Source organism: Tasmannia lanceolata, unplaced genomic scaffold (genome assembly GCF_043159265.1).
Source record: "Tasmannia lanceolata isolate RefF3 unplaced genomic scaffold, GAP_Taslan_0.1 ptg000003l, whole genome shotgun sequence".
In the NCBI taxonomy this organism is placed as follows: Eukaryota; Viridiplantae; Streptophyta; class Magnoliopsida; order Canellales; family Winteraceae; genus Tasmannia; species Tasmannia lanceolata.
This window is the reverse complement of record NW_027518680.1, coordinates 24,271,129-24,278,852: the sequence shown is the minus strand read 5'-3', so window position 1 is coordinate 24,278,852 and position 7,724 is coordinate 24,271,129. Positions and strand designations below refer to the sequence as shown.

Genomic DNA, 7,724 nt, shown 5'->3' with positions numbered 1-7,724 from the left:
AAACCTTGAACAAGACATTTGAGATTGGTAATTTAGAACAACGACTCTCTTGGATATTAACATGGAAAAGCGGGATCTGCTTCTTGACAGGTGTTTAGATAAACATTTCTTGACCAGGATAACTAACCGGAAGGGAATTATGAATTTGAATGGTTCATCTTTCTGAGAAATTGGCTCAACCACCATTGCATCTGAGGTTCTTCCAAGCTTAAGGTGCCTTCCTGGGGTATGATCTTTTTACGGATGCTGGGCTTTCTGATGTTTCTACTTCTGAATTTTTCTGAGCTGATCTTCTTTGAAATGAAGTTGTTTGACTAAATTCTCGAGCTCTTTCAGGTATAATTGCAGGGAGCTGCCTAGGCCTGGCCTCCTTCACCAAGACAGTTACATCATTTGGACATAGGAACGACAATTGACTCTTTCTAAAGAGAAAACTTAGATGAAAGGCACTACTCAAAGGATTGAGCAGCCCTGAAGGAGTGAACTTAGAATAATAAAGATTGACTGACTATACTGACAAACATAGTGATGCTTCTGACTTAGTTAATGTTTTGTTTGGTAAGTCTATCCTTTCAAGGAATAGTTTTTCAATTGGTAAACACCGGACTTCTTCCTCGAAACAGTAATGCCTCAAGAATTTAATTACGACCCCTAAGATTGCTTAGCTTCAATGCCCCCAGTTTTGAGGATATCACTTGAATTTGCTTGAACTTCAGTTGATCTTCAGTCTTGATACCGGCTGTTGCCTTCTTATACTGATTCTCTTACCGTGACCAAGTCACCTCTTCAGGGTTTTTAACTTGGCGGACCGCGCTAGCCTTAACTTTTGCCTGAACCACCTTTCTAGGTTTTCGATCCAGCAGGCTATCCCCTTAGCTTTTGCCTAAGCCGCCCTTTCGGGTTTTCAACTTAGCAAGGGAATGATCTTAAATTTTGCCTAGACCGCCCTTTCAGGTTTTCAGTCTAGCAGATCTTCAAACTCCGTTATTTTTCTTATTCATCATCATTTCATTTTTTTTATTGTATCTCAGGACCTAGCTCATTAGTTCTGAACACCAGAAGGACTTTTATAGGTAGGATAGGGCTTTTCAAAGAATGGCTTAAGGCTCAACAAAGATTTCGACCGAACCTGTGAACAGGTCGCCTACATATCCCAAGGTAGGAATCAGGTCGTGTGTAGTTCAGGGCGAATGCCCCTAGTTTGAAGATAAATTGTTTGATTTTTTTTTTTCCTTTTTTCTTTTCTTTCTGGAACAATTAACTTCTCTTCTTTTGGAACTTGTCCCTCTCTTTTTTTTTTTTGAAAGGATTGAATTTCTTTTCCTTTTTGAATCGACCGAACTCGGTTCAACCGAGTTGCCTACGTACCCCAGTATAGGGATCAGGTCTCGCGTAGTTCGGGGAAATGCCCCTGGTTTGATGGGTTTTCAAGAAAATTTTATTCAGGCTCGAAGGGTTTGCAAACCGGTATTCTTTTGACATTGGTTCTGATTTTGGGATTTATTCGGCCAAAGGGGGCCTTCCGATGTTCAGATTGGCTAGAGTCCGTCTGGTACTGATTATTTTTTTCTTTTTTGTTTTGTTTTGTTTTTTTTTTTTTTTACGGAGTTTGACGGCATTTCCAGGTAAGAGATAATGGATCTTCTTCTTCCAAGATTCTAATACGTGCTTTTGACTTTCATAGAGCGAAACTTATTCTTTGACATCCTCCATCTATGGATTCGTACTCTCGATATCTGATGATCACTTTTCATTGTTTGCTCTTGAACTTTTCATCTTGAATTTGTTGGCTTTTTGTTATGAATTTGAGAACCAAGGTCATTGATTGGAAATATGAAAGTTGTTTCCACTCTATGCCCCTTGTATAGCATATATCTTCTCACTTTCTTCATTTTCTTTGAGCTTTCCATCTATGTCTTGCCCCTGGTATCGGTTGTAGCTTTTCTAGACAATCTTCTTATTCTTGAAATAATTTTATCAATTCTTCACACTCTTTAGAGGGTAATGTATTTTCAATCGGCATTCACTGAATCAAAGTTTCAGTGCCAGTGTTTATCATTTCAATTTCATCTTTGAAAGGTTGGGATTGGCGCTCCTCCTCTCGTTCAAGTAATTGCTGTGACTCAAGTGGAGTTTCGTCAATTTTGTCCTCATTTGAAGAGGGAGTCTTATTTTAAGATCAGAAGCACACTTAAGAACAGACACAAGTGAACTTTTTGGAACTGACTGAAATTTTATTTAAAGAAAAGCTATTACATCAGACGACCTATCCTGAACATGCTCAGGATTCACAACTCTAAATAAGAAAGGGAAACAGAAGATAACTTGCCTGGACTAGGCATTGACCTTTAACTGTAAGACCGGACTCAACAATTATACTGACCATGATGACTGACTCAACATAAAATAGTAAGTGACTAAAACTTTAACTGCTGCAACTGTTTGGCGTTGAAGGCTCGGCGAAGGCTGGTTCGTTCTGAACATCATCATGGCTGATACTTTCAATTTTGGACAATGATGACTGATTCGCATAGGGAAATGCCCCTAGCTCAAGGATTCTGAGAGTGAACTCTGAAGGACTTAGCAAAATAATCTTGAAAAAGGTAGCCCCTAGAGGAGGAACAGACCAGGGGTACAAGCAAGATTGGATTATCTGGACCAGGCATGATCAGATCATGAGAACGCATAATCGAAAGATTGTGAGATTCTGCATCTGCCAGTTAGGGGATGGCATGAAGATACGATCGAATCGTATGACAGAAGAACGAAAGACGCACGATCAAAAGATTAGATGAGATAGCATAAGATTGCTTTCAACGGATAGATCATGAATGACTAATCCTATGAGATCTTTGGAAATGATGGGATTTATATCCTAACTCAAAGGGAATTTTTTTTTTCACATTTTATCAGTGTTACCTGAAGGCATCAACCTTAATCCTAATCTATCGGAGTGGAGAGAGAATCTCGACTCATGACTTTGTTCGTGTATATAAGGACCGATCGTGACCATTGGAAGATGGACCACGGCCTAATCTAGACACCAATGGGTAAGATATCCTAAACTAGGCTCACACATGTGATGCACATGTGTTCGTATACTACATGCATGTGTGGGTTAATCTAGGGGTAAGGCCAAGAGTTCCCTTAGCGCGAATCCATGTTCGATATACTGTACCAGTGTCCGGCGTATCAGTACGTGAACAATAGATCCGTTTACGCACCATAAAGGTACTAGGCTAAGGGTGGAATGCTTCTCTAGCACAGAGGCACCAGGTGATGAAATCCCAGTCAACCATGCTAGATAACACTCCGGGTTCCTAAAATAGGACGTGTGTGAATGTGAGATGCAAGGGTTTAGATGCAAGTGATGTAAGTGTGTGCAATAAGTTCGCGCAATCTATGATGCCTTCAGGTTTTGTTAAATTAAGTTCGAGTAAAATGTGATGAGAGAAAATAAAACAAGACAAACTAATCTAACAAGTATAGAGTTTTTATGAGCCAGTTAAATTAAATTCAAATGAATTATCTTTTGAAATTTTAATGAAGTTAGGTGGTCCCCAGCAGAGTCGCCAGACTGTGGTACCCGATCCCGCGAGAGGGGTGTGGGGCGCGAGCCGCCGCTCTCTCTCTCTTGGTCTCTCGTATCCACGCGATTGGCGTGTGCATTTTATTATTGATTTGAATTAATCTTTCCTGTGAACTTGGGATCACTAAGGCAATCCGAATTCCACACGAAAGAGACTGACAGAGTCGCCACCTAGATGTGGGATCTAGGACCCGTAATTAACCAGAAATCTAGACTCGCTACCTGGTTACGAGAATGGAAGGTATGGGGAGTTATCCACCACATGCACCATTCTTGCCCGATAATCGGTCTTCGATTCCAAAAGCTAACTCTTTTAAATTTATTTTAAATGGCTCATTCAACTCTATGTTAATGTGCGAACTAAGTGACATGCATCCTATGATCTAATTTCAATGTGAATCCTAAATGTGTATCTTGATTTATTAATTTGTCTGGATTCAATCTAAGTGAAAGTTCTCCTAAAATTCTAATTTCATGGAAAGTCCTAAGTGATTTGATTAAGCATTTACAAGAAAATTAATATACAAAACACCACAATTTGTTTGTGGTGCCGACTCGCGGGTGGTATGCCATCAGACATCCAAGCTGCCTACGTACCCAAGCCTCACTGGGATCAGAGTCGACGTAGTTCGGTGCACCTAAGCTAAGTTACATATGCCTAACTCAACTAAGACACCGACCTAGACGGGATTGACTGTTTCAACAGTTTTAAGAGAAGTTATTTAATTCAAGTTGAGGATTTTATTATCTTAGGATTTCATCGAAGATGCTATATGATTCTTATCTAAATGCAAGTTGTCCCTTAGACTAATGCAGGTTAGCCTACATCCTAGTTTACTAGGCTTGTCCTATGGAAAAGATCGGGTGACTAGTGTAACTAAACCTATGGCACGGTTGCTATACATAGCAAACGTCCGTGATGAGGCTGGACTCCTGACTCTAGGACTCCCTAAAACCTAGGACTCCCTAAAACTTAGGACACGACACGACACGACACCAGTGTTCCTAAATTGGGCTCTAAGGGTTCCTAAAGGAATTTTGAATCCACCGGCTCTTGGGAATCTCGAATTCTTTTGGGTTTGTGGAAACTTTTAGAGTTTTCTTGAAGCTTTTATTATCTGAAGGTATTTAGTGTATTTGGTAGCTTTTAAAGTTGTTTATTTAGAAGGTTTTAGTTTCATTTGAAATTTTTAGTGGTCTTTTGGTTAATGGCTTTTAACGGATTTTTATCAGTGGATTTTAAATGGGTGAATTTTAGTTTTGTTAATTTTAGGTTGGATGTACTTTAGATTAATGTCTTTCGATTTTGGTTTGGAAAATGACGTTAACACAACCAAGTTTTGACAATTGCACAAATTCGACAAACCATTGACCATTAAAAGATCTGACAAATGCAGCCCACTAAAACTGTCGTAACTCTTTAACCGCTTGGCCAAATTCAACGTACAAACATGCGTTGGAAAGATCTTTTATAGGGCTACAACTTTGTAGTTCTCCATTGTTTGTAAATCTGTGATTTAGAGGTTCGAATTTGTGTTGCAAACAAAAGGACAGCAACATTAAACTGGAAATGCCTAAAGGTGTGCCGCAACCATTTTGGACTTAACTTTTTAACCGCTCGCTGTCTGATCTAGCACGAATACTCGTTGGAAACGGCACGAAAATATCTACTACTTTGTAGTTAACCATTTCCCACGATTCTGTTGTTTAGAGGTCGAAAAATCTGTTTAAAGTCTAACAGCTAGCACTATGACGGGAATGATATTGGCACCCCCATGTTTTCTTTTGATAGTTCTTATTTTTTTAGTGATTAAAAGACGGTGAATATGAAAAATGGCTTGAATGGGCCTGAGATTAGATTCAAATGGGATGTTTGAAAAAGGGGTTGTTTTTATCTACTTGGCAAGGTGGGGTATGGATATTGGGTTCTTGAGATTGAGTGGGGGCTGTTGTTATCAAATTGGAGTGGGGGCTGTTGTTATCAATTGAAAGATGGAGGTTTTGTAAGCCAAATTAAATGGGTTTTGATAATTCATGTAAAATTCAAGTTTTCTTTCTTGTAAATGTTCAAAATTTTTAATGAATTGTTTTCCCAAAAGAAATCTAAATTCCCTAACAAGCCAATGATTTCAACATCCCATCGCAAATAGGTTCTAATGACCCTAACACATTAATTATATTTAGCATAAGTGAGAACATGACCAAGGCCAAACTAGTACAAAATTAAACATGACATCAACCAAAATATACGCAAAACAACACTCAATCCTACAAATATAGAAAAGAAAAGAAAATTCCAAAAGACATACCTTTTTGTAGACGATATTCCATGCAAACTTATGGAGAAGAGGGATTTGGTCTAGAGAGAGGGCTTGAATTTTCTAAGAGAGGGGTTCTCTCCTCTTTTCTTTTTTTTCCTTCCCTTCTTTGGTGAGATGAGAGGGTATTTATAGGAGAATGGGATAGGAGGTTAGGTGAGGTTAGGTGAGGTTAGGTAAGGTTAGGTGAGGTTAGGTGATGTTAGGTGAGGTTAGGTGAGGTTAGGTGAGGTTTGGATGGTTATGATGGGAGGAGAGGTTAGGTGAGGTTAGGTGAGGTTTGAATGGTTAGGATGAGAGGAGAGGTTAGGTGGTTTTGGATGGTTAGACCCAGGTCATGATCTGCCATTGATCTAACGATTTACGGAAATCGGGTCTCGGAATGGAATCAGGGTCCGGGCTATGAAGTGACCCTAGCTTATTTTGTCCCGATTGATGATCCGTAAAGTCAGATCAAGATATTAATGACCTAAAACATATAAATCAATGATAGAGGGGGTTCTCACATGGATTTAACACACTAATTTATTTGTTGATTAAAACAAAACAAAATGGGGTGTCTACACCGGTACATGCCCAGGCCCGCAATCAAGGCTCAAGTATTGGCAGATTTCGTAGCCGAATGCTCCATCCCCCAGCAGATCACCGAACCTGAAGTCGCCCAAGCCCCAGCAGAAGATGGAGCCAGAACAGGAATCATCCCCGTGCCACCAGCTGAACATGATCCTTCAATCGTCGAATCACTCTGGGAAGTGCACGTGGACGGATCTTCAAACAAGGCTGGTTGCGGAGCCGGTCTGGTTTTAACCAGGCCGGACAGTTTCGCCCTAGACTACGCCTTAAGGTTCGGATTTCGCGCATCTAACAATGAGGCTGAGTATGAAGCGCTCCTCGCAGGAATGAATCTTGCAGTCTAGACTGGCGCCCAGAGATTGAAAGCCTACTGTGACTCCCAGTTGGTCGCCAACCAGATCCAAGGGATATACGAAGCCCGTGACGAGCGTATGATTAAATACCTCTCTCAGGTCCGACACATATCTTCCAAGTTCAAAAGTTTTGAGGTCGTCAGAATCCCCAGAACGGACAACACAAAGGCAGATGTACTGTCTAAGCTGGCCGCATCCGGATACACGACTCTCGGAAATATACGCATGGAGTTCTTACAGGCATCCAGTATCGAAAGAAAGGCTGCTGAGATAATGCAGGTGGAACACGAGTCCTGCTGGATGGACGAGATCGTCGAATACCTACGTAGTGGGAGACTACCCGAGGCTAAGAGAGAAGCGCACAAGGTGATCCAAAGAGCAGCCCGTTTTTCACTCAATGGAGAGAACTTGTTCAAAAGATCCTACACCCTCCCCTACTTAAAATGTCTCCGGCCCAGCGACGCCACGTACGCCCTGCAAGAGACACATGAAGGTATTTGCGGAGAGCATCTAGGGGGCAAGGCCCTGGCGATCAAAATTCTACTGAGAGGTCTGTACTGGCCGACATTAAGACAAGATGCGCTGACCCTGGTCAAGAGGTGTGAGAAATGCCAAAAGTTCTCCCCCACCATTCATCAGCCCGTTGTATCTCTGGCTCCAATCATCAGCCCGCTACCCTTCGCGATTTGGGGGATGGATATCTTGGGCCCCTTTCCATCGGCCTCCGGAAGGCGCACCTTCGTAGTGGTGGCCATTGCTTATTTTACCAAATGGGTGGAGGCTGAACCTCTAGCCCAGATCACCGAGCAGAATGTGCAGAACTTCTTTTGGAAATCAGTGGTCTGCAGATTCGGGATCCCTCGCGCCTTGATAACAGACAATGGCAAACAG

The 7,724-nt window shown here is 41.3% G+C and overlaps 1 long non-coding RNA gene across 1 annotated transcript; it reads right to left on the bottom strand.

The window, feature by feature from the left end:
* Window positions 1–1,006: 1,006 nt before the first annotated feature.
* Window positions 1,007–6,342, bottom strand: LOC143854041 (uncharacterized). The gene is made up of 2 exons (XR_013237346.1): window positions 5,899–6,342; window positions 1,007–2,713 (listed from the first exon to the last, which is right to left on the bottom strand). It is a non-coding gene; the product is annotated as an uncharacterized LOC143854041 (long non-coding RNA).
* Window positions 6,343–7,724: the final 1,382 nt, after the last annotated feature.